We start from the raw sequence: 22,457 nt of genomic DNA on the forward strand, positions 1-22,457 counted from the left end.
CCCAAGTCTTCACTTTTTATCCTTGCGAGGTGGTTCTTAATTATTCTAATCGCTTGTTCAGCTGGCCCGTTAGATTGGGGGTGATATGGTGCACAGCGGAGGTGGCATATATTGTTTTTGTTTACAACATTTCCGATGGGCTGGCTAATAAAGAGGGGACCTATAACTGAAATGAGGCTTCTTGGGAGTCCAAATCTGCTAAACGGTTTTCAAAGTTGGTACACTGTGACTTCGGTATTAGTGGTTCGCATAATACAAGCTTCAATCCACATTGAGTGTGAGTCAATGACAATTAACAGCATCTTGTCGTCAATGGGCCCTTCAAAATAACTTTGCAGTCTGGACCACCTTTCCTTCGTTTCTAGCCAATCACACCGGTGAGCATTTAGGAAGCATCGTGGCGGTTTGTATGCACCCTTGACGGCTTCTGTTGTGTAGTTCCACCTCTGTCAAGTCCGGGCCACAAAAACGATAACCGAGCCTTCCTCTTCATGACTGCGACCCCCTGGCATGATTCGTGTTGCAGGCTCATCATATCCTGGCGGGCCTTGGTCGGGATTACGAGGCTCCATCCCCACTAGAGCACCCCGCAGCGCGCCGACAACTTGAACTTCCTGGAAAAGAACCGTTGCCAATATGAACGCCTGTCTGGCAAAGTGTTAGGCCAGCGTCGTGCACATACTGCATGGTTTATAACAACGCGGCGTCCGTTCTGGTCAGGTATTCCAATCGCAGTGTGGACATAAAGGTATCGTCTACTTGGCTCATGGTTAACACGCACTGTGGAAGCTCTTTACCGAGTGGTTCATGCTGTGGCGTAAGCAGCCGACTGAATGCATCGGCGTACGCGCTCTGTATATCCGGTCTAAACTTCATAGTTTGCTCAGCATCAAGGTCCACCGTTGAATCATCCCAAATGCGAGCAGCGAAATTGGCAGGTCTTATTGTAGCAGGCCCCCCAAAAGCTGATGATCTGCGACCAAGGTGAATCGGCGGTCCACTAGATAGTCCCGGAATTTTATGATGCGAAAGAGTAAAGCCAGAGTATAGTCTCCTTTCCAGTCGCGAATACTTTTTTGTCCGCTGGCCTGAGCGTTCGGGATTGAAAGGGTATCAATTTATCGATGCCTTTGAACCCTGTGCAACAGCACGGCTCCTAGTCCGGTGGGTGTCGCGTCACAATCGAATTTGATAGGCAGGTTAGCGTCTAAAGATGTTATAACCGGTCACGTCAGCAAGAGCGCTTTTTCCCGTTTCGCGGCCTCCTTTCGCCGCGGCCCTCAGCTTCACTTTTGGTACTTCGCGTGCCGCTCGTATAACGGTGGTAAGAAGGTAGCCTTGATAGGAAGAAACCGGTGGTAATAGGTCAGTAGCCGCAGCAGAAAACGCAGTTGCGTTGCGTTCGTGGGTGTCGGTGCCTCTCTGATGGCTTCCAAGTTCATCTCTATTGGGTTTAGGTCGTGTTTGTCAATCCTATAGCTCGGGTACGTGATGTCTAGTTTCCTGAACTGACATTTATACCGCCGAAGCTTGATCTCCATGAAAAAGAAACACCACAGCGCCCACCTTAGGTTGCCTGTTCCCTGCTGCTCCACTACCAGCACACCGTGTAAGTACACCTGTACTTCCTCCAGACCGGCCGGCATGTTCTCCATCTGCCTTTCTAAAATATCCGGCGCCGATGCAACTTGAGTACCCGGTCACTCGACGAAAGGCTCGAGACTTACCTTTTTACGGGAGTGCACCACGTACAGAAAAGACAAGTCCACTGCTTCCCTTTCTGCTTCCGCTACGGCTGCAACCGCTGTGTTCTGTCGTCCAGGCGTCGAAATTTGTTCTTTTATTATCTACGCACGTTTTTGCAAGATGCCCTTGTCGGTCGCATCTGAAGCACTTTGCAAACTTGTGGCGGCACCAATCCCGTGAATGATCGATTCCAGCACCGCTCGCATTTGTCTTCTTTCTTGATCAACTGACATTCACGACATCTGTGTAACTCCGCTTCGTCCCTCACCTTGTTTTCTTTCATATTCTTCACCTCCTTGGTGGCTACCTCGGCCGCGGCCGACAAATCTTCAGGCCCTTGCCGTGTTATATCTCGCTTTGATAATAACTGCCGCTGAACCGTCTGATTCCACACTACACAAATAGTAAGGTCCTTTAGCCTCCAGTCTAGGCTGACGGTGAAAATGCACTTGTCATCGGTTTTTCGCAGTTCAACAATGAAGACTGTACTGATTCCTTTTCTTGCTGCTGACGAGTGACAAAGTTTATTTTATCAGGGAGCGTAGTGTTCTTTGAGACCATCTGAACTCAGCGCCTAAAAAACATAGACAAGAGGAAGAAGCTGCTACACGTTGGCGTACTCGCAACTGAAAGTTTAATTGGAAAACACACACACTTATATAAGATTCGTGCCACAGCACGTCAATTTTTCTTGCCCCAAGTTTTGCAGTAAAAATACAAATTCCTTATCAGGAAGGGTCAATGATGGCCCGCTGACACACTTGGTTGTGTCTCTTGTTTTTATTTCAAAGGTTTCCTGTATCACTCTTGCAGTTTTATTACTATGTCTTCCGAGGATCTTAACTTCTAAAAAAAGTGGACTGCAATCACATCTGATACAGAACACTGCTAAGTGGCCTGAGGGTGACTGTTCAGTGACAGCGGCATGCTCCCTTACTCGATCATTAACGCATCACCCAGTTTGACCCACTTCAGAGCGACCGCATGAAAGTGGAATTTCATACATTACACATGTGGAGCATTCCCCAAATTCGCTTTGGTGCTTTTTCTTGTGACCCTCACTCCCCAAAAGAGGGGAAGCTATTTTTCGGCACAAACCAGATTAAATTATTTGGAGTAGAAAAAACTACTGAGGCATCATAGCGTTCAGAGAATTTTTTTAAAGTTGCGAGATAAGATATGTATGTAAGGAATGATTGCCGGCCCCTACCTGAAACGCTCTCGGGGGTCTTTCTCAGCGCTGATGAGCTTCTTTATTAGGTGTTCTTCAACGTCAATCAACATCTGGTGTGGGAACCCCGCACTCAAGCGTCGGTCGACCTGTCTCTGGAGGCTGTTCCTCATTTGATAAAGTCTTGATTTCGTCAAAGAGGCTCCGAGACAGGATGTTGCAGTTCCTCTTTTTACCAGTTGGAAGTGGGCCCAGTTGTATGGCAGCACAGCTTTCTTTGAGCGCGGTTGTAAAGATGTGATTGCACTCCACATTTTTCGGTGATTAAGATATTCGGAAGGCATAGGAATAAAACAAGAGCAGAAAGCCTTTTAATTAAAAATTAGAGGCTCAAGCAGGTGTGTCAGCGAGCCATCATTGGCCCTTCTTGATAAATAATTTTTATATTTGCAGAGATACTGGGGTCAAGGGTAATTTACGTGTTCTGTCACGAACCGTATATAAATGCGTGCGTTTTCAGAAATAAACTTTCAGTTGCGAGTACTCCAACGTGTTGTCTCTTCTTCTTGTCCCTAGTTTTCAGGCGCTCAGCTCAGATGAAAAACCAACTAGCCCAACTTAATATTTTGCTGCAGTTTTATGAGAAGGCCCCCAAATTCTTTGTAGGTAACGTCGTTAATCTTTGCGGTGCACACTATCTTCTTAGAACATCAATCGTCCGGGAACCGAACGCTGCCACCAACAATGCTCGTTGCCTTTTATACTCTCACTCTCTAGTTTTACTGCCCTCATCTACGCGTTAACACGAATCCAATATGTTTTGCACTTATTAGTTGTTTTGTAGAATTCGCGTTGACCATTGCTGCAGTAGCCTCTTTGTGCCCGTCGTTGCTTGTGTTCCCCTCGTGGCCACTGTTACGATTACCTGTATGTCGCACAGCCAAGCGCGCAGTGTGCGCTACGAGCAGGAAAACAACCACGCCGGTCGGTGGCAGGTGAAATCTCCGTTTATTGCCACGAGCCCTTCCAGCTATAACCCGCGCTTGGTGCGCAACAACAATAAACGGGGTTATCTGCTTGATGACAACAAGTAACGTTTGGATTAGTATCAGCAAGTAACGTTTACAGTTTCAACCGGAATGATGGCGCTGCATCACATTTCTAACTATTTTAGAGTAGTTTTCTCTAGCACGTTATTTAATGTCAGAATGCAGCCAGCGCTATAAGGCGATGAGGCCAATCAAACGACAAAATTGCAAATTTATTGTAATTGGCGGATTGACGGGTCAAGTGTTTTTTGGGGCTGGGAAGGGGAGGGGGGTAGTAAGTTGAACGAGCTGGTAAACGTTGAACATGGTTAAAATCGCGCACAAAGAGACGAGGACAAACGTTTGGCGTCGTCTCTTTGTGCGCAATTTTAACAATGTTCAAAGGGGAGGGGGGTTCGCGAAACAGAATTGACGTCACGTGTAATATCCTGTTACATATAACGGCCATTTACCTCAAAAAGTAATCAGAGACGGAATCTCAATCCGTATTGGTTTGCCGGGACCCTAGACATTTTTTTAAGGGAGTACCTTTAGATAATAAAATGCCTAATTCCCTTGAAATTAGGAAGAATACTCAACCAGTGTTTCTTTTACCGCCTTGACAAGACCGAATAGATCAGTCGTAATGCAGAGGAGCTGTGTAAAGCCATAGCCTCCTCTATAGGAAGAAAGCCTGGCACGTTGCGAGAAGAGGCGGCCGCCGTAAATGAGAAAGGAGGGGCGGGGAATCGGGAGTGGAGGGAAGACTGCCTGCTTGCGCCACACAAGAGGGAGCGGCCAAACCAGAAACACTCTTATTTTTTTCCTCGTTTCGGTATCGTGAAGAGGAGAAACTCAACGTCAACCATTTCCCATTCCTCCCTGGGTCCGTGTCTCCGCAACGGTCCTTGAACGATCGCGACCGTCGGTTTCGTTCAGTCAAAACTGCACGGTTCTTCCGCGGCACGATACGATGGTCCGACGACGACGCACTCCGCTGGCACGCCAACTCCGTCGCCGCCACCGGCATGGTGCATTGTTGCCAGCGCCCTTTCGAGTCGCCGCTGCCGGAGTACGAAAACGACGGTGACAAAAATACGAAAACAAACGTGGTTCGGGGAGCGGCCGCTCATGACCCAAGCTCTCGCACACTATCTCGGCTCTTTCTGTTCTGCACTACCATATTGGTCTCCGTTCCGCGCGGTCCTCCTCTCCTTTTTTCTGCGGCCGCGTGCCCTATGGCTCCGTTGTCAATGTGCCAGGCTTTCTCAGTATAGAGGAGACTAGGGTAAAGTAAACTCAAAATCTCAAAGGGCATTTCGCATGGAACGACGGTGAGGAAGAATCGGCGTGATTTGGAGTTTTGTGCGGCAAGAAGTCGATAAATAAAACAGGCACTTCAGCTGCCTTCCAGGTTTGTGTGTTTTACCTTTTTTTTTTTCTCGGGAGTAGTTATGTTGTTTGTTCGCTAGACCGAGGAACCTAGTCAGCCATATGTGGCTTTAGTCAGCCCCCATTGGGTGTCTGAAGTCTTCGCTGCATATGAGAAATTTAGCCTGAGCAGTACCACAGTTAGCCTGGGCTCTTCGACGTGCGGAATGAAAGCGCTTTGCCGCGCTATACGAGCAATTGGCGTGCCATAATTTAGCAGTTACCAAGCCTCAAATGAAATCGAGAGGAAATACTACAGACACAAGCTAATGAGCACTCCCCAGATAAACTATTTACATCTCCTGGCCTTCAGAAGCCTTAGCCATTCTCGCCTTGCTGGTGTAAAGGCGGAAAAGGAGAAGGATGAAGAACTACAGTGTGCTTGTTGTTATTGCCAGTGCATGCACCTTAAAGCCTAAAAAAAGTAAATCTGTCCTTGATAAGAATTCCGAGCAGTCAATACTTTTCTCATTAAGCTTGTTGAGACTAAAGAAAATAGTGAGTGAGGAAGGTAGCAGCTACAATAGCACGCTGATTGCTCGCAGCGCCGCCTGGAATTTCATCTACGGTGCTGCCATCTCGCTACGTGGAGAGAGGCGTTCGAACGGGAGACTAGCCAGTCTTTCTAGAGACCATGTTCAGACAGGAGAGCACGTGATCAGTGGATATGGTAAAAGAAAAACAGCGAAGAAAGTGTAAAATACAAAGTTCATATGCACAGGGTGGTTGGCACTAAAATAATTTCTAAATAGAAATCGGACCTTTTAAATCAAACCATAAATAATTTAATACAGACTAAATGTGGTCACTTAGATATTACTTAGTTTGTCGCATAGGAAAAAAAAAAGTCTTTACTAGTGAAATACTTGAAATAGTTTATGTAGTAGCGTAGAAGACGAGAAAGACTCGAGACATAGGAGCGTGCTGGTCTCACGTGAATTGAGGAATTCGGATCCTGGCGCGTATGACGAACGGTCTTCGCAATGAAGTTCTTGGGCCCAAAGTAGAGTGGCTTTAGCCTGCCATATGGGTCCGTGTCCACTCCGCTACAAATTGGCGACGAGGGTTCCTCGAGAATTCCTGGAGAACGGCTCAAGATGATGAATGCATCGGGCGAGAGATCGCAGCGAGCAACATCGAACGTCTTCCGGTTCATGGGACCAGGACCATTCGACCCGGAAAAAGAGGACTGGAACTTATACCAAATAAGGTTCCAAGCATCTCTAAAAATCGCCGGAAGGACAGATGATGCCACATGAAGGAACTTTCTGATTGCATCTCTGGGGTTCGAGACGTTCAAGCTGCTGCACTCTCTGGTTCAACCGAAGCAGGTCAGTGAAGTTCCGTATGCAGAATTGATAAAAACACTGGACACTCATTTTTCGCCGAAGCGTTTCAAGAAATTTGAACGAGCGAAGTTGTTTTCAACACGCCAGGATGAACGTGATTCGCCAACAGAATTCCTATCACGACTACGACCAGTCATTTGCAACTGCGAGTATGAGAACGAAGTCGATGCTCGCGCATGTTCGTTGCTCACTGATTTTATAACTGGACTTAAAGATCAACGCTTGAGGGCACGCCTCGTCCAAGAGAAAGAGTTATCGATCGACATTGCACTCAGATTGTCGGAAAGATTTCTTCGAGCGGAAGAAGAGTTCCGTCAATTGAAAAGTGTCGCAGACTCACCCATCGCAGTCAGCCAGGTGAGAGATCTACAGAGGTCTGCTAGCCAATGTTTCCGTTGCGGGAATACAAACCATGTCGAAGACAAGTGCCGGTTCAAGTCTGAACATTGCAGAGCTTGTGGAACTAAGGGGCACATTGCCAAGATGTGCAGGAAAAGACAGTCTGGCAAATCCCGATCAACAAGGAAAGGGACGGTGCAAGGAATCACCAGGGTTCTGTCCGTTTTCGATCGAGACGGCAAGTTTTTGCAATGTCAGATTGAAGGCAAGCGAGTGAAACTCCAAATAGACACGGGTTCACAAGTCACCTTATTAGACATTCAGACTTGGCGTCGCCTCTGAAAACCGAAGCTGAACGAAACTCCGTACAAACTGCAAAGTTTCCGTATGCAGAATTGATAAAAACACTGGACACTCATTTTTCGCCGAAGCGTTTCAAGAAATTTGAACGAGCGAAGTTGTTTTCAACACGCCAGGATGAACGTGATTCACCAACAGAATTCCTATCACGACTACGACCAGTCATTTGCAACTGCGAGTATGAGAACGAAGTCGATGCTCGCGCATGTTCGTTGCTCACTGATTTTATAACTGGACTTAAAGATCAACGCTTGAGGGCACGCCTCGTCCAAGAGAAAGAGTTATCGATCGACATTGCACTCAGATTGTCGGAAAGATTTCTTCGGGCGGAAGAAGAGTTCCGTCAATTGAAAAGTGTCGCAGACTCACCCATCGCAGTCAGCCAGGTGAGAGATCTACAGAGGTCTGCTAGCCAATGTTTCCGTTGCGGGAATACAAACCATGTCGAAGACAAGTGCCGGTTCAAGTCTGAAGATTGCAGAGCTTGTTGAACTAAGGGGCACATTGCCAAGATGTGCAGGAAAAGACAGTCTGGCAAATCCCGATCAACAAGGAAAGGGACGGTGCAAGGAATCACCAGGGTTCTGTCCGTTTTCGATCGAGATGGCAAGTTTTTGCAATGTCAGATTGAAGGCAAGCGAGTGAAACTCCAAATAGACACGGGTTCACAAGTCACCTTATTAGACATTCAGACTTGGCGTCGCCTCGGAAAACCGAAGCTGAACGAAACTCCGTACAAACTGCAAAGTTTCAGAGAGGAGGTCATCAAGATCAAGGGCCAATGTGAGCTTCAGGTTGAATTCGAAGGCAAGAAGTACAGTCTAGAAGCTATTTTTACTAACAGAAGTCAAGTCAACTTGTTGGGGAAAATCTGAGTGAGAGCACAGAAATTGAATCTCAACAACTTGTCGCTCTTGTGAAAACAGAAGAGAGCCTCAAGACGCTGCTGATTAGGTACGGAGTACTATTCAGAAACGAACTTGGTCGGTGCACGAAGATCAAGGCTTAATTTCACTTCAAGGAGAATGTCATCCCGAAGTTCATGCTGCCAAGACCACTGCCGTTTGCATTGCGCGAAGGGGAAGAGTCTGACTTGAAGAGACAAGCAGCCGACGGCGTATTGACTCTAGTGGAAACAGCACAGTGGGCCACTCCGATCGTCGTTGTCCCGAAGACCACTGGATCCGTGAGTGTATGCGGAGATTTCAGCGTGACTGTCAATCATCAGTTGAACGTCGCGCAGTACCGGCTCCCACGACCCGAGGAACGTTTCTTGAACTCAGCGGAGGGCAGAAGTTCTCGAAACTGGATCTGTCGGAGGCATATCTCCAGATGGCGCTAGAGGAGGATACAAAAAAGTATCTCGTCATAAACACTCACCAGGGATTGTTCGAGCTTAACCGGATGCTTTTTGGCGTATCATCAGCGCCAGACATCTTCCAGCGAACCATGGAACAAGTAACCGCTGGCCTGGGAAGCGTGGCATGCTACCTGGATGATATAATCGTCACCGGAGAAAGTGATCAGCAGCACATCAAGAACTTGGAGCTTGTGATCCTCCGACTCAGACTAAGGGTTCACGCTAAAGAAAGAGAAATGTGCGTTTATGTCTGCAGAGGTGGAATATTTGGGTCAAATTTTGTCAGTGGAAGGAAAACGTCCCTCTCAAGGGAAAGTTGGAGTCATACTGAACATGCCGGCGCCATCTAACCTACATGACCTACGGGCATTTCTGGGCATGGTTCAGCACTACGCAAAGTATTTTCCAGGGTTAGCCGACTTGTACACACCGCTGAGTACTCTACAAAATAAGAATGTTCCTTGGCAATGAAGTTTGCCTTGCGTAGAAGCTTCGAAGACATCAAGACGCGTCTAACATCCATGGAGACTCTTGTTCACTTCGATCCAAGCGAGACAATTTATTTGGCGGCTGATGCTTCATCAGTTGGCGTCGGAGCGGTCATCTTCCACAGAATAAAAGGAAACGAATGCCCGATTGCGCATGCATCGAAAACGCTAACTTCCGCGGAGAAACAATATGCCCAGATTGAGCGAGACGCTTTAGCCATAATGTTTGGCGTAAAGACGTTTCATCAGTATCTGGGGGGAAGGAGGTTTGTCTTGTGTACAGATAACAAACCATTGACGGTGAGTCTTGGTCCAGTGAAAGGAATCCCTGTAACGGCTGGCAACAGACTTCAACGGTGGGCCTTGATCTTACAAGGGTACTCGTATGACATTAAGTATACTCCAACAACTCAGTTTGGAAACGCTGGTGGCTTGTCACGACTACCTCAAGGACCTGATGCAGAGTTTGACGCGGAAGTTCAACATGGAGGCGCCGATGTTGTGAGCTTCATTTATTCAGACATCATGGCAATTGTTGACAAAAAAATATGACCATACTTTCAGTCAGGGCATCCGACATCTTAGCGGAGATTGCTAAAGACAAGACACTGTCGAAGGTCTACCGGTACGTCGTGGAAGGATGGCCATCGGTTGAACGCGACGCAGAAATGCAACCATACACATCGAGACACTCGGAACTCACTGTGGCAAATGGCTGCCTGGTTTGGGGCATGCGCACAGTGATCACTCTTAGGTTTCGACGTAGTCTTCAGGATTTAATACATAAAGGACACCTTGGACAATGAAAAATGAAGATGTTTGCCCGTTCCTACGCGTGTTGGCCAAACATGAACAAAGACATTGAAGCGAAAAGTCGGGCCTGCGTAGCTTGTGCTTCAGTCTCTGACAGGAACGTAGACGTTCCTCTACGCCAATAGGAAGTGCCAAGACGAAACTGGTACCGAATCCATGCATATTTCGCAGAACACCAGAACACCATGTACTCGGTGGTGGTCGACGCGTATAGCAAGTGACCTGAAGTCACTTTGATGCCGTCGACCAGAGCTGAGCAGACGGTGGAAGCATTCAAGGAAATCTTCCTTGTTCACGGACTGCCGGAGCAGGTAGTCAGCGATAATGAACCACCGTATACTAGTGCCATTTTTAAGAATTTTCTAGAGGAACAAGGGATTCGACACATCTTAACACCACCGTTGCACCCTCAGTCAAACGGCTTAGCCGAAAACTTTGTGAGGACACTTAAGTCTGCCTTGCGAAAATCCAAGAAGGGAGAGGAAAAGGAAGGACTGAGGCAGTTCCTCCTCAAGAATAGGGTGACACCACACTCTACAACGGGACAACCCCCATGCGAGATGCTCCACAAGCGACACTACAGAACGACGATGGATTTAATCAAGTCAGGCCAGTTGTTCGAAGGTACTCGTGAACGGGCTGGCTAAAAAAGCCACTACGGCAAGAGAAGTCATGAACGGACGTTTCAGAAAATTCAGAAACTCTGGATGCAGGATAGGCTGAAGAAGAACCACTGGATCAAAGGTATCATGTCAGTCAAGAAGGACGATTATATTTGAAGTAGAGGCGGATGATCAGAAGCGACACCGGGTGCACGCAGATGAGATCAAGAAACAAATTTGCGAAAAAGACTAGATCGCATTGTACGCCCCAACGGCGGTGGACAACGTTTGCGAAGTTGAACCACCGCAAGCAGAAGCAGATGCATCGGACACAACTCTGCAACAATCATCTGATGCGTCCGAGTCCACTGCGGTTCGTCGGTATCCGACCAGACTACGCAAAGCAACTGATGTCTTCACATTCACCTGAGGAGGGAGGAATGCAGTAGCGTAGAAGACGAGAAAGACTCGAGACATAGGAGCGTGCTGGGCTCACATGAATCGAGGGATTCAGATCCTGGCGCGTATGAAGAACGGTCTTCGCAGTGCAGTTCTTGGGCCCAAAGTAAAGTGGCTTTAGCCTGCCATATGGGTCCGTGTCACTCCCTCTGAAGTTTACACCAGCATCGCATAAACACAATAGAAAAAAAAAATACAAAAGTGACCCCCCCCTCCCCCCACTTGCAGTCTTAGAGACGTAGCGTGTCTCTCCATTTCTTATATCTTCTTATTCCGTTCTCTCATGCTCACGTACCGTGATCATTTATGGCTTAGTGTCCTCTTCGGTATGCCTTCCGTATATTTATGTTATCAGTGCAGGTATTTATAATACAAAAGGTAACTATCAACACTTAAGGAATACAGACAAACAAGGTGTGGTATTGGACAGAACCGAAGAAGAAAAAAGATATAATTCAGGTAGGAAAGCAGAAAAAGTCAAATCGTTCTATAAGGACTTCCTGATACCATACATTTTCACCTGATAAAACATGTCCTGACGCTTGCAATGTCGTCGATGCGTTTCGTATTTGGTTACCGGCTGAACTTGCTTCTCCTAGACAAAAAGGTCTACTTGCTATATCTTATCACGGAAGCACACATCGATTTGATCGATTTAATAACTGCCGTTTCACCGAGAATGGGGCACTTTTACGTAAAAAAAGCCTCGTGCAAGCTAATTTTTGTTTTTGTTTTGAAAATGGGGAGCGCTGCGGGTTTTCGAGCATTGCTCTAAGCAAGTGAGGAAGTCTGTAAGCTAAAAGTTCATACTTGCTCAGAACTAAAAGGAACTTCAAGCAAGCAAGTATATGAGCTATAGGTGTGGCGATCGGAAGCCAAGCGTGCTATCGCACGCAGCTTGGAGCATGTACAGCGACAGCTCTCCCTGCAGAACTCAGTAAAACTCAGTAATCCAGGGAGAAATCCTCGCCCCTGCCCGTTTCGATCTGGATGGGCAACATACCGGCGTCCGGTCGTGTATCACCTTCGGCGTGATGCACGTTAATATTACCGGTCTAGCGGTGCTTCTGCACTCGATAGTTTTTTTTTTTTTATCTACAGCGTAGACCAATGTCGCATCACTTCAACAGCCAACCGACCTCAGGTGTCTCAACGCCAACGCTATTTTTTCCTAATATTTTTGCGAGCAAGATACATATATATCTGAGAACAAACAAACGTCAAAAACCACCCAAATAAACGGAGAACAGAGGAGGCTCTGAACAGTGAAGCTATAGGGAGACATTGACAAACGAAAATCCTTCAAGTAGAAAATCGTTGAAGTCATCCGGGCTGGCTGAGACCCAAAAAGCGAACACGCTGCGAAAACAAAACAATTTTGTACGGCTGCAATCGGTCGGCGTGCGGCATGAGAACATGGGCTGTTGCCCAGCACACAAAACGCAAAGCGTAAGTGACGACGAGAGAAGTTCGTCGGTTGTTTGCCTTAGAGTAGATTGACAGAGTCCAGCGTTTAAAAGCAACTCGAACCCCCGGCCTCAGCCCGAAGAGAGTTCTGCAAAACGTTCGAAGTGCTCGCAGAAATGACAGAACCGAATTAAACTATAAATATGGAGCTTCATGCGCGCAAATATTTTCCAACGCAAGATTTTTTTCTCTTTTTTGCGCCGTCGAACGGTAAGATATATCTTACCGTTCGACGGCGCAAAAAAAAAAAAAGAAAAGACAAAAAAACTCTTGGGTTTGAAACGCATAATACTTTAATTGTGTTCTAGGATGAGAGGGTATGGACGCCTCTCCCTTGCCTTTGCACTGCTCACCATTCAGTCTATACACCTGCGCTTGTTGCCGTTCGACGGCGCCATTCGCGGGTGCAACCTAAAATTCGTACAATGTGAGCCTACCGTCTGCGACTGCCAAAATATGTTAAAGTGCGTCACCGAAGTAGCTTTGCTTAACTTTGTCGAACATTACCTTGAAAATTATAACGCTGACATAGGTTCACATGAAAAGTAGCGAAGAACGAAGAGGGCATAGCGGGTAAAGGGTGCGGCACTTCCAAAGACAGCCTAGGGCAGTGTCACAAACTCTGGCACCGACCAACGCTTCCACGAGTTTTTGTATTTGCGATTTTGTGCTGCTGGCCGTGCCCCTTCGCCATTTTGCCTTTCGAGTGGGTCGTCCTCCGTTGTGGCGACCACAAACGGAAAGACGAAAGCCGGTTTTGTTTGTTCTTTCATTTCTTTCCCCCGGGGTTGCCTTCGCCGCCGTGGAGAGGGACGGCTTCCGTGGGGAGCCGATGGTTTCGGTAGAGCTTTTTTGGATCGTCCAGCGGACAAGACGTTCGTGGTTGCGGCGTGAATCCGGCGAGAATGGCGGCCCGGTGACGTGAAACCTTCTGAGGCCTCTTGATCGTCACCGCCGCCGTCTTCCTGCTAGCTCACCACCACCGAGAGCCCGACGATTCCCCTTCGACGCCAAAGATGAGTGAGATCCGTCCATACACTTCGGACTTAATTTTTACGGACGTTTTATTTCTTATGGTCTCCGTCCGTAGTTTTGTTCTTTTCTTTGACTGCATGTGTTCTGTTTAGAAAGTTAGTATTGCTGATGCGCGTCGCCTGTTCAGACTTTCGAATGATTGTGCAGGTTGTTTTGCAACCTTGATGTCGCTGTAGCGCGGTGACCGTTTTGCTTTGTTTCTTTTGATTTGAATATTGAGGGAAGTTCCGTGTAGAACTTTCGGGGTTCTCTCTTTGTTGTGTGTTGTTTACCTATGCGCCAAACCCTAAAATTTATATTTCTGTTTTTCTTTTCAAGTAAATATACTGTTCATTGTTCAAACCACACGTGTCCGCCTGAGCTCATTCCCTTCTTCCCCAACTTGGGCACACGCGCCAACCGCGCGGGCTGACCGGCCTTAACAAAATTAAATGTTGTCCACAGTCATTGTAGAGGGCCGGCAGGCGAACTGTTAAGGGGGAATCGCACCTTTAACCTCCAGTTGGGGGCAGCTGTGACAGGCGGAAAGATGGCTTATTCGACTCCGGCTACGTGTCTTTTTCTCCGCAGACAAAACCACCCTCGGGCGGCTAGAAAAAAAAGGCCCCCTCCCCCACCTTTCCCACTTTTTCTCAATCTCCCTCTGGGGCTCACAGCGATCATAGTTTCATAATAGTTGTGATTTTAACGGATAAACTCTAATAAAGCGCTGTGAATTCCACTTTTAGTGTATCCACCTCTGTAGGTATGTCTTCAAGGCACTGACTGCGCCTTTTATGGTGGAATATACTCTAATATTCGGGTTGAGTACATTATGTTAAATATTAAGCACACAAGAGAAGCCATGCAATGCCATCTTCCACTCACGAACACACTATAATCAGATGTATTGATTGAAGTTGACGCATTTAAATGTTTTACGAAAATGTTACCCGTCACAAACAGAAATATAACCTTTGTAGATGGTTAAATGTTCTCGGTTGTATTAGTTTTATTAATTATTTAAAATCTGCATTATAGAATAGGTTTACGCAGTAAAGTAGTTTTACGCCGGCATCTATATTTTATCAATAAGTAATAAGAGTTTGAAAAGATAATATATCATAAAGATATTTCATTACTCTTAATGACTACAACTCAACTACAGATATGTCTCGTTAATATGGAGCCCGTTTATAAGGATAACTCGCAAAATAAACACCATTTTCGGGGACAATAGGCGAAGGTACATGCATTTGTATCTCGTTCCTATGGACAACTCATATTATGGGCGATTTTTCGGGGGAACGGAGGTGTCCATATTGCCGCGCGCGCAGCTGGTCAAGTAGGCAGCGCGCGCGTGGCCTAACGGTTATCGCGCTTTCTTTCCACGCTGAAAGGCCAGGGTTCGATTCCTGGCCGCGGAGGCACATTTTTGTAGACTCTATAAAGTAATGTTCTGGTAAATTCGAGAACCATGTTGCTTGTTCGAGGTCGGAATGTTCTACACGCCGAACCTTCTACGCCGATTATTCCAGAAGCCCACACGTGTACATAAGGGGCTCCGCTTGGCGATCTGCATTCAGTCTCGCCCCAGCTTTCGACTCTGCTGTCACGCCGACTTCGACGCCCGCGACGCTCTTTTATTACCTTTTGTACCCTTTTATTTTTGGCACAAGTTCGCCACATTAAACGTTTCTTTCTTCTTGTTTATTTATTGTTTTTGGTCACCACCCGTGACATTTTGGTGGAGGTGCGGGGTAACACATGCCAATGCCGCATACCCCTCCCAGGGCCCGCAGTGCAAGTCCGACGCCAAGCCCACGAAGAACCAACGAAGGCACTACCGAGATCCGGTTCAGTCGTCCCACCCAAGGCCTACACCCGGAATTCGGACTTCTGCCGCCCAGGACCAAGCAGCCAACAAAGCCGACGATGGCCAACCAGTCGCCGACCCCCGCCGCTCCTGCCGTCGTCTACCTCCCCGCCGCTCCCCGTACGCCGACTCCCTTCCACGGCGAGATCCACGAGGATGTCGAAGACTGGATCAAGCACTACGAGCGTGTGGCGCGCCACAACGGATGGACTGCGGAGCAGTGCCTCCAGAACCTCTACTTTTCGCTGGAGGGTACTGCGAGGCATTGTTTAGAGAATCACGAGGCTTCGCTTACGTCGTGGGACATTTGTGTGGCCGAGTTGCAGCGGACGTTCGCCACCCTACACCGACGGGAGAAGGCAGAAGATCTCCTCCGAATTCGAACGCAGGGCCCCGACGAAAGCGTCACAAGCTTCGTAGAAGATGTCCTCCGCCTGACCGCCCGTGCCGACCCACGAGCCACAGACGACAAGAAGCTGCGGGTCCTCATGCGCGGGGTGAGAGACGACATCTTTGGAGGCCTCGTGCACAACCCGCCGGGCACCGTCGAAGCCTTCGTCACCGAGGCGACAAACATCGAGCGCGCCCTCCAAGCGCGCTTCCCACTACCTGCGACATCCAAGTGTCGCTGCAACCGCGCTGCTTGGCGGCGAGAACGCTCTTGGTACGGACATCCGCGAAATTATCCGAGAGGTCGTCCGGGAGGAACTCCGCCAGTTGCTGCCAGCCGCAAGTCGTCCAGCGACACTCCCCATTGCCGAGGCTGTGCGCGAGGAAGTACAACGGGCGCTCCAACCAGAGGTTCCCGTCACCACGGTGGCACCGGAGGAACCGACGTTGAGCTACGCTGCCATAGCCCGACGACCGCCGCAAGCTCCCCGCCAAGCCACGGCGCCACACCGAAGAGACGCCTTAACGCCGCAGTATCCCCGACGACAGGAAGATCAGGCGCACGTTCACCCAGACCGACCTGCGCCGAGGAAGACAGACGTCTGGAGGACGGCCGACCGACGCCCGCTGTGTTACCACTGCGGAAAAGGTGACCATGTGTACCGCCGAAGCCCATACCGACGACTCGGGCTGCGTGGATTCCATCCACACGACCCACGCCCCCGGTATGGTGAACGCCCTCGGGAGATCGACGAGTATCTGCAACGACCTCAGTCCCCCGAGCCTGCGTCCCGCCGAGAGTTCCGGTCGCCTTCGCCACGACGTCCAGCTTCGCCGATGCACCGACCCCGACGTGAAAACCTGTCGCCCCTCGCTCCACGCCGGGGAAACTAGGCGCGGCAACCCCTGGAGGTGGAGTTGCCGAAGACGACCGACGCCAAGATCCTCCACGAACGTCGGAGTGCCCCCACTCGAACGCTACCGGAGACCGAAACGACGCTCCTGAAACGGCGTCCAACAACCTAAACGTCATCATCGACGGCCACGACGCATCGGCACTCGTGGACACCGGAGGAGACTACTCAGTCTTGAGTGGGAGGCTCTCCCGCCGCCTTCGAAAAGTCACGACGCCGTGGGATGGACCTCAAATACGAACCGCCGGAGGGCACCTCATCACACCATTCGGCAGGTGCACTGCTCGCGTCGATATCCACGTTGAGACGTGCTCTGTGAAGTTCGTCGTGCTGCAAGACTGTTCGAGGGACGTTATCCTCGGAATGGACTTTCTCTGCGAGTATGGCGCCGTCATCGACCTCGCTGCAAACCAGTTGACTCTTCGAAAGCCCGTCGTGCCGCCGGTGGAGATCAACACGACGTCAACCGCGATCCGAGTTATCGCCGACCATGTGAACCTACCGCCGCGGTCGAGTGTTTTCGTCACCGTTATAACCGACGCAGCCATGCACGGTGAAGCTCTTCTGGAAGGCAGCGTCCAACTGCTCCTCGAAAAAGGAATTGGTGTCGCAAGAGGCGTGACGGATCTCCAAGAAAGACGTACAACTGTTCTTGTGACGAACTTTCGAGAGGAGCCGCAGTACCTAACGAAGGGTACCACCATGGGCCACATCGAGGAGCTTCAGGCGCCAGCCGTGGTCACCGCAATCTCCGAGGAAACCTCGTCGCCACAGCAGAAGAGCACGATGCCGTTGCCGCTCGACATTGACCCCGAGCTCCCAGCTCCGAAGCGCCGGCAGCTGGTTGACCTCCTCGCCGAATACAGAGACTGTTTTGCCACAACATCGAAAGTTCGCCAATTACCAATGGCGAAACATTGCATTATTACTGACGACGACGCACTCCCTGTCCACCAGTCGCCGTATCGAGTCTCCTTAAACGAAAGGAAAGTGATTCAAGATCAAGTCCAGGAGATGCTCGACGACGACATCATTCAACCCTCAAGAAGTCCATGGGCGTCCCCAGTCGTCCTTGTAAAGAAGAAGGATGGGACCCTGCGGTTCTGCGTGGACTATCGTCGACTGAACGCTGTGACGAAGAAGGACGTCTATCCGCTCCCCCGTATCGACGATACGTTAGACCGACTGCGCCACTCCCGGTATTTTTCGTCGATGGACCTGAAGAGTGGTTACTGGCAGATTGAAGTCAACGAACGTGACCGGGAGAAAACTGCCTTCGTCACTCCCGACGGACTGTACGAATTCAAAGTGATGCCGTTCGGACTTTGTACAGCACCAGCCACCTTCCAGCGCGTCATGGACACCGTGCTAGCAGGTCTGAAATGGCAGTGCTGCCTCGTCTACCTGGACGATGTCGTAGTATTCTCACGAGATGTCGCAAACACCTCAGACGACTTCGAGCCGTGCTTCAAGCCATCAAGACCGCCGGCCTGTCACTCAAGCCAACAAAGTGTCGGTTCGCCTATGGGGAACTAAAGTTCCTCGGCCACGTCGTGAACAACAAAGGTGTTCTACCTGACCCCGAGAAGACCCGCGCCGTAGCTGCATTTGCGCCGCCGTCTAACAAAAAGGCAGTAAGAAGATTTCTCGGACTCTGCGCCTATTACAGGCGCTTTGTTCGAGACTTCGCCAAACTATCCGCACCGCTGACACACCTCGCGAAGGACGCCGTAAAGTTCGAGTGGACGGAAGAACACCAAAGGTCATTGGACGAGCTCAAACGAAGACTCCAGACGCCCCCGATTCTTGGCCATTTCGACCAGTTTGCTGAAACCGAGAACCGCACCGACGCCAGTAACACCGGACTGGGTGCGGTACTAGTCCAATTGGAGGACCGTGCAGAGCGAGTTATCGCATACGCAAGTCGGACGCTGTCTAACGCGGAGACGAACTACTCAACGACTGAAAAGGAGTGCCTCGCTGTCGTCTGGGCAATAACAAAGTTTTGCCCATATTTGTCCGGAAGTCCTTTTCGCGTGGTCACAGACCACCACTCGCTCTGCTGGCTGGCGAATCTGAAGGACCCCTCCGCACGCCTCGCTCGGTGAAGCCTACGACTGCAGGAGTTCGACATGACCGTGGTGTACAAGTCCGGCCGGAAGCACAATGATGCCGACTGCCTGTCGAGGGCCCCAGTCGAGGCCGGTCCTTCCTGCACCGAAGAGGACGACGATGAGTGTTTCCTCGGCGCTCTGGATGTCAGCGACATGGCAGCACTCCAGCGAGACGACCCTGAGCTGCGAGCACTCATCGAGCACCGAGAGGGACAAGGAAGCGCCGTTTCGCGCGGGTTTGTACGAACACTGCCAACCTTCTCCATCCGACAAGGTGTGCTCTACAAGGAGAACTTCAGCGACAACAGCACGGTGTGGCTGTTGGTGGTCCCTTCCAGTCTTCAAGAAGAAATTGTTCAATCCTGCCACGATGACCCGACGGCGGGACACCTTGGTTACAGCAGGACTCTTGCCAGGATACGCGAAAAGTACTACTGGCCCAAGCTTGCGAAGACTGTGCACCACTACACCCGATCTTGCCACGAGTGTCAAAGACGGAAGAAGCCACCGACGAGACCGGCAGGACTTCTTCAGCCTATTGCGGCGCCATCTGCCCCATTCCAGCAAATCGGTATGGATTTACTCGGACCTTTCCCACCGTCGACGCAAGGAAACCGATGGATCATCGTCGCAACCGATTATCTCACGCGGTACGCCGAGGCAGAAGCCCTTCCATCAGGAACGCCTGTTGAAGTCGCGAATTTTTTATCGAGTCCATCGTCCTCCGGCACGGCGCTCCCGAAGTACTAATCTCAGACCGTGGATCATCATTCATGGCCCAGCTGACGCAGGAAGTCCTTCGTCTCAGCCACACCAGCCATCGTCGCACCACGGCGTACCACCCGCAGACCAACGGGCTAACGGAGAGACTCAACAAGACCATCGCCGACATGACCTCCATGTACGTCGACGTGGAGCACAAGACATGGGACCAGGTGTTGCCGTACGTCACATTTGCCTATAACACGGCCGTACAAGAGACCACCGGAGTGACACCCTTTCAACTGGTGCATGGGCGCAAGGTAACGACAATGCTGGACGCTATGTTACCCCACGAACCGGCAGTCGACGCAAGCGACGACGCCCAGGTGGTTGCCCAAAGGGCAGAAGAAGTCCGTCAGCTCGCCAGACTCCGGATTAAGGCTCAACAACGTGTCGACACTGGCCGCTACAACCTTCGTCGCCGGGACGTCCATTTCCAGCCCGGAGAGAGGGTGTGGGTGTGGACACCGATCCGCCGCCGTGGTCTCAGCGAGAAACTCCTTAAGCGCTACTTTGGACCCTACAAAGTGCTTCGTCGACTCGGGGATATGAACTACGAGGTGATGCCCGACGGAACACGGACTTCCTCACGCCGCCCTCCACGACCGGAAGTCGTCCACGTCGTGCGACTGAAGCCGTACTACGCTCGATAGGACTGTGGACCTTATGTATTCCAAATGACTCTTTAGTTTACCGTCCTTTTTATTTGCTTTGTTTTGTTTTTGGGTTGCATCGGGACGTGCACTTTTTTAAAGGGGGGAGTAATGCCGCGCGCGCAGCTGGCCAAGTAGGCAGCGCGCGCGTGGCCTAACGGTTATCGCGCTTTCGTTCCACGCTGAAAGGCCAGGGTTCGATTCCTGGCCGCGGAGGCACATTTTTGTTGACTCTGTAAAGTAATGTTCTGGTAAATTCGAGAACCATGTTGCTTGTTCGAGGTCGGAATGTTCTACACGCCGAACCTTCTACGCCGATTATTCCAGAAGCCCACACGTGTACATGGGGCTCCGCGTGGCGATCTGCATTCAGTCTCGCCCCAGCGTTCGACTCTGCTGTCACGCCGACTCCGACGCCCGCGACGCTCTGCTATTACTCTTGTACCCTTTTATTTTTGACGCTCTGCTATTACTCTTGTACCCTTTTATTTTTGGCACAAGTTCGCCACATTAAACGTTTATTTCTTCTTGTTTATTTATTGTTTTTGGTCACCACCCGTCACAATATTAAGGAGACGCCACTGTATTTATTTTCATTCCTTTTGCTGTTAAAATATTTGTGGAAGTTAGCGGTGATTTGAAGTACAGTTATTCAAAATTACTAATATAAAAAAGCTGTTTCACATTACTGCAACGTTCATAATTGAGGATGTGTAACAATCATTTGAAATACAATTGACATTCACTTGAAAGCTAATATGGTAGAAGTACTGAAGAAACTGAAATAACGACACTGAAGTTAAAACCTGTAACCGCTTGAGTGAAAGAGGATGCGAAATACAAATACTACTAATGTTTGCATGCCTATAGAAGTAATAGAGGGTTTTAGTATTACACATACGAGCGACCGCAAGCGATGAGCGTATGCGTTAGCGTTGCGTCATCTAAATTGCGGATGCGATTTGTCGACCGCCATTAGTGCTCCACTCCGCAGTTTGTGCTTCACTCACGCGCAATGTGGAATAACGCAAACGCAGATTGCTTGCGTTCGTTTGTATACGCAATACTAAAGTTCACTAATTTCAGAACAACAACTGGACTTTGTTACATGCTGTTTTTTTTTTTTTTTTTTGGTACTGGAAATGAACTGTACAAAAGATTTAAATTTGACACATATAAGAAATTACAACATATTCTTGAATGCGAAGGGGGGGGGGGGGGGGCAAATCGTCTGCTTCTTGCGCAGGGGTTCCGGTGACGTCAAAACGATGCCGAGCTCTGATTGGCTTTGATTGAACGGATAGGGGGTAGACCTTTCAACCAACTGATAAGAGCTCGGCCTTCTGACGTGATCGCAACCCCTGTATCAGAAGCAGACGGACTTGCGCTCCGCATACCCTTCCACTCTTGGAAACTTTCTGCAAAACAATACATGTCCTTAAAACATCTATCCAATGGTTATATTGTTCAATTGCTTGTTCTGACGTAGTGTACACGATCGTGTATGCAAATATTTAGGTATATTTCAGAAAACATTTTAATTTTTCTCGGATTAAGTGTGAAGCATAGCATTAATCAAGCAATACTCTGCCTAACTTTTAATCTCTGAAATTATGGCACAAAGCAAACGAGGAACTGGAGAAAGATGTTTAACTGAGGCATTTCGGAAGATTCTTTGCGCCAAAACAAAATTTGAAGACGCGATCTTGAGACGTTTTAAAGAAAGCGATGCGATACTCACAAATGTCCAATTTCGTGGGCTATATTTGTGAAAGTAGTGTAAAGAAGAGGAACTTCCACACTCATCCCTACATTTGTGCCTCTCATACAAATTCGTCCAGGGAACGCGACACCTGAAAACAAAAACAGGTATGATGTCAATATCTATATACCTGCTAAAAGTTTTTCCCTTTATCAGAAACAAGGTGTCAAGTGAAGAACGCGTGACGTCTTCCAAATCAAAGTGATCGCGGAACCTAATAAATTTGATAAAATATAGGGTTGAGGACGCGCTGGAGTAGCCAACCATGAAAGTTTTTGTGCCTGTCAGACTCTGCGTCGAATTCGGAACCTCTCTGAGTATTGCTACTTCTTTACACGCCAAACGGGCATTTTTTCAGA

General features: G+C 49.2%; 1 pseudogene; it reads right to left on the bottom strand.

Annotated features, from left to right (window-relative positions):
• Nucleotides 1-22,163, bottom strand: part of LOC115313148 — a 32,411-nt pseudogene extending 10,248 nt beyond the window's left edge.
• Between the last annotated feature and the right edge of the window lie 294 nt (nt 22,164-22,457).

This window comes from Ixodes scapularis, unplaced genomic scaffold, assembly GCF_016920785.2.
Source record: "Ixodes scapularis isolate PalLabHiFi unplaced genomic scaffold, ASM1692078v2 PGA_scaffold3__209_contigs__length_174095766, whole genome shotgun sequence".
In the NCBI taxonomy this organism is placed as follows: domain Eukaryota; kingdom Metazoa; phylum Arthropoda; class Arachnida; order Ixodida; family Ixodidae; genus Ixodes; species Ixodes scapularis.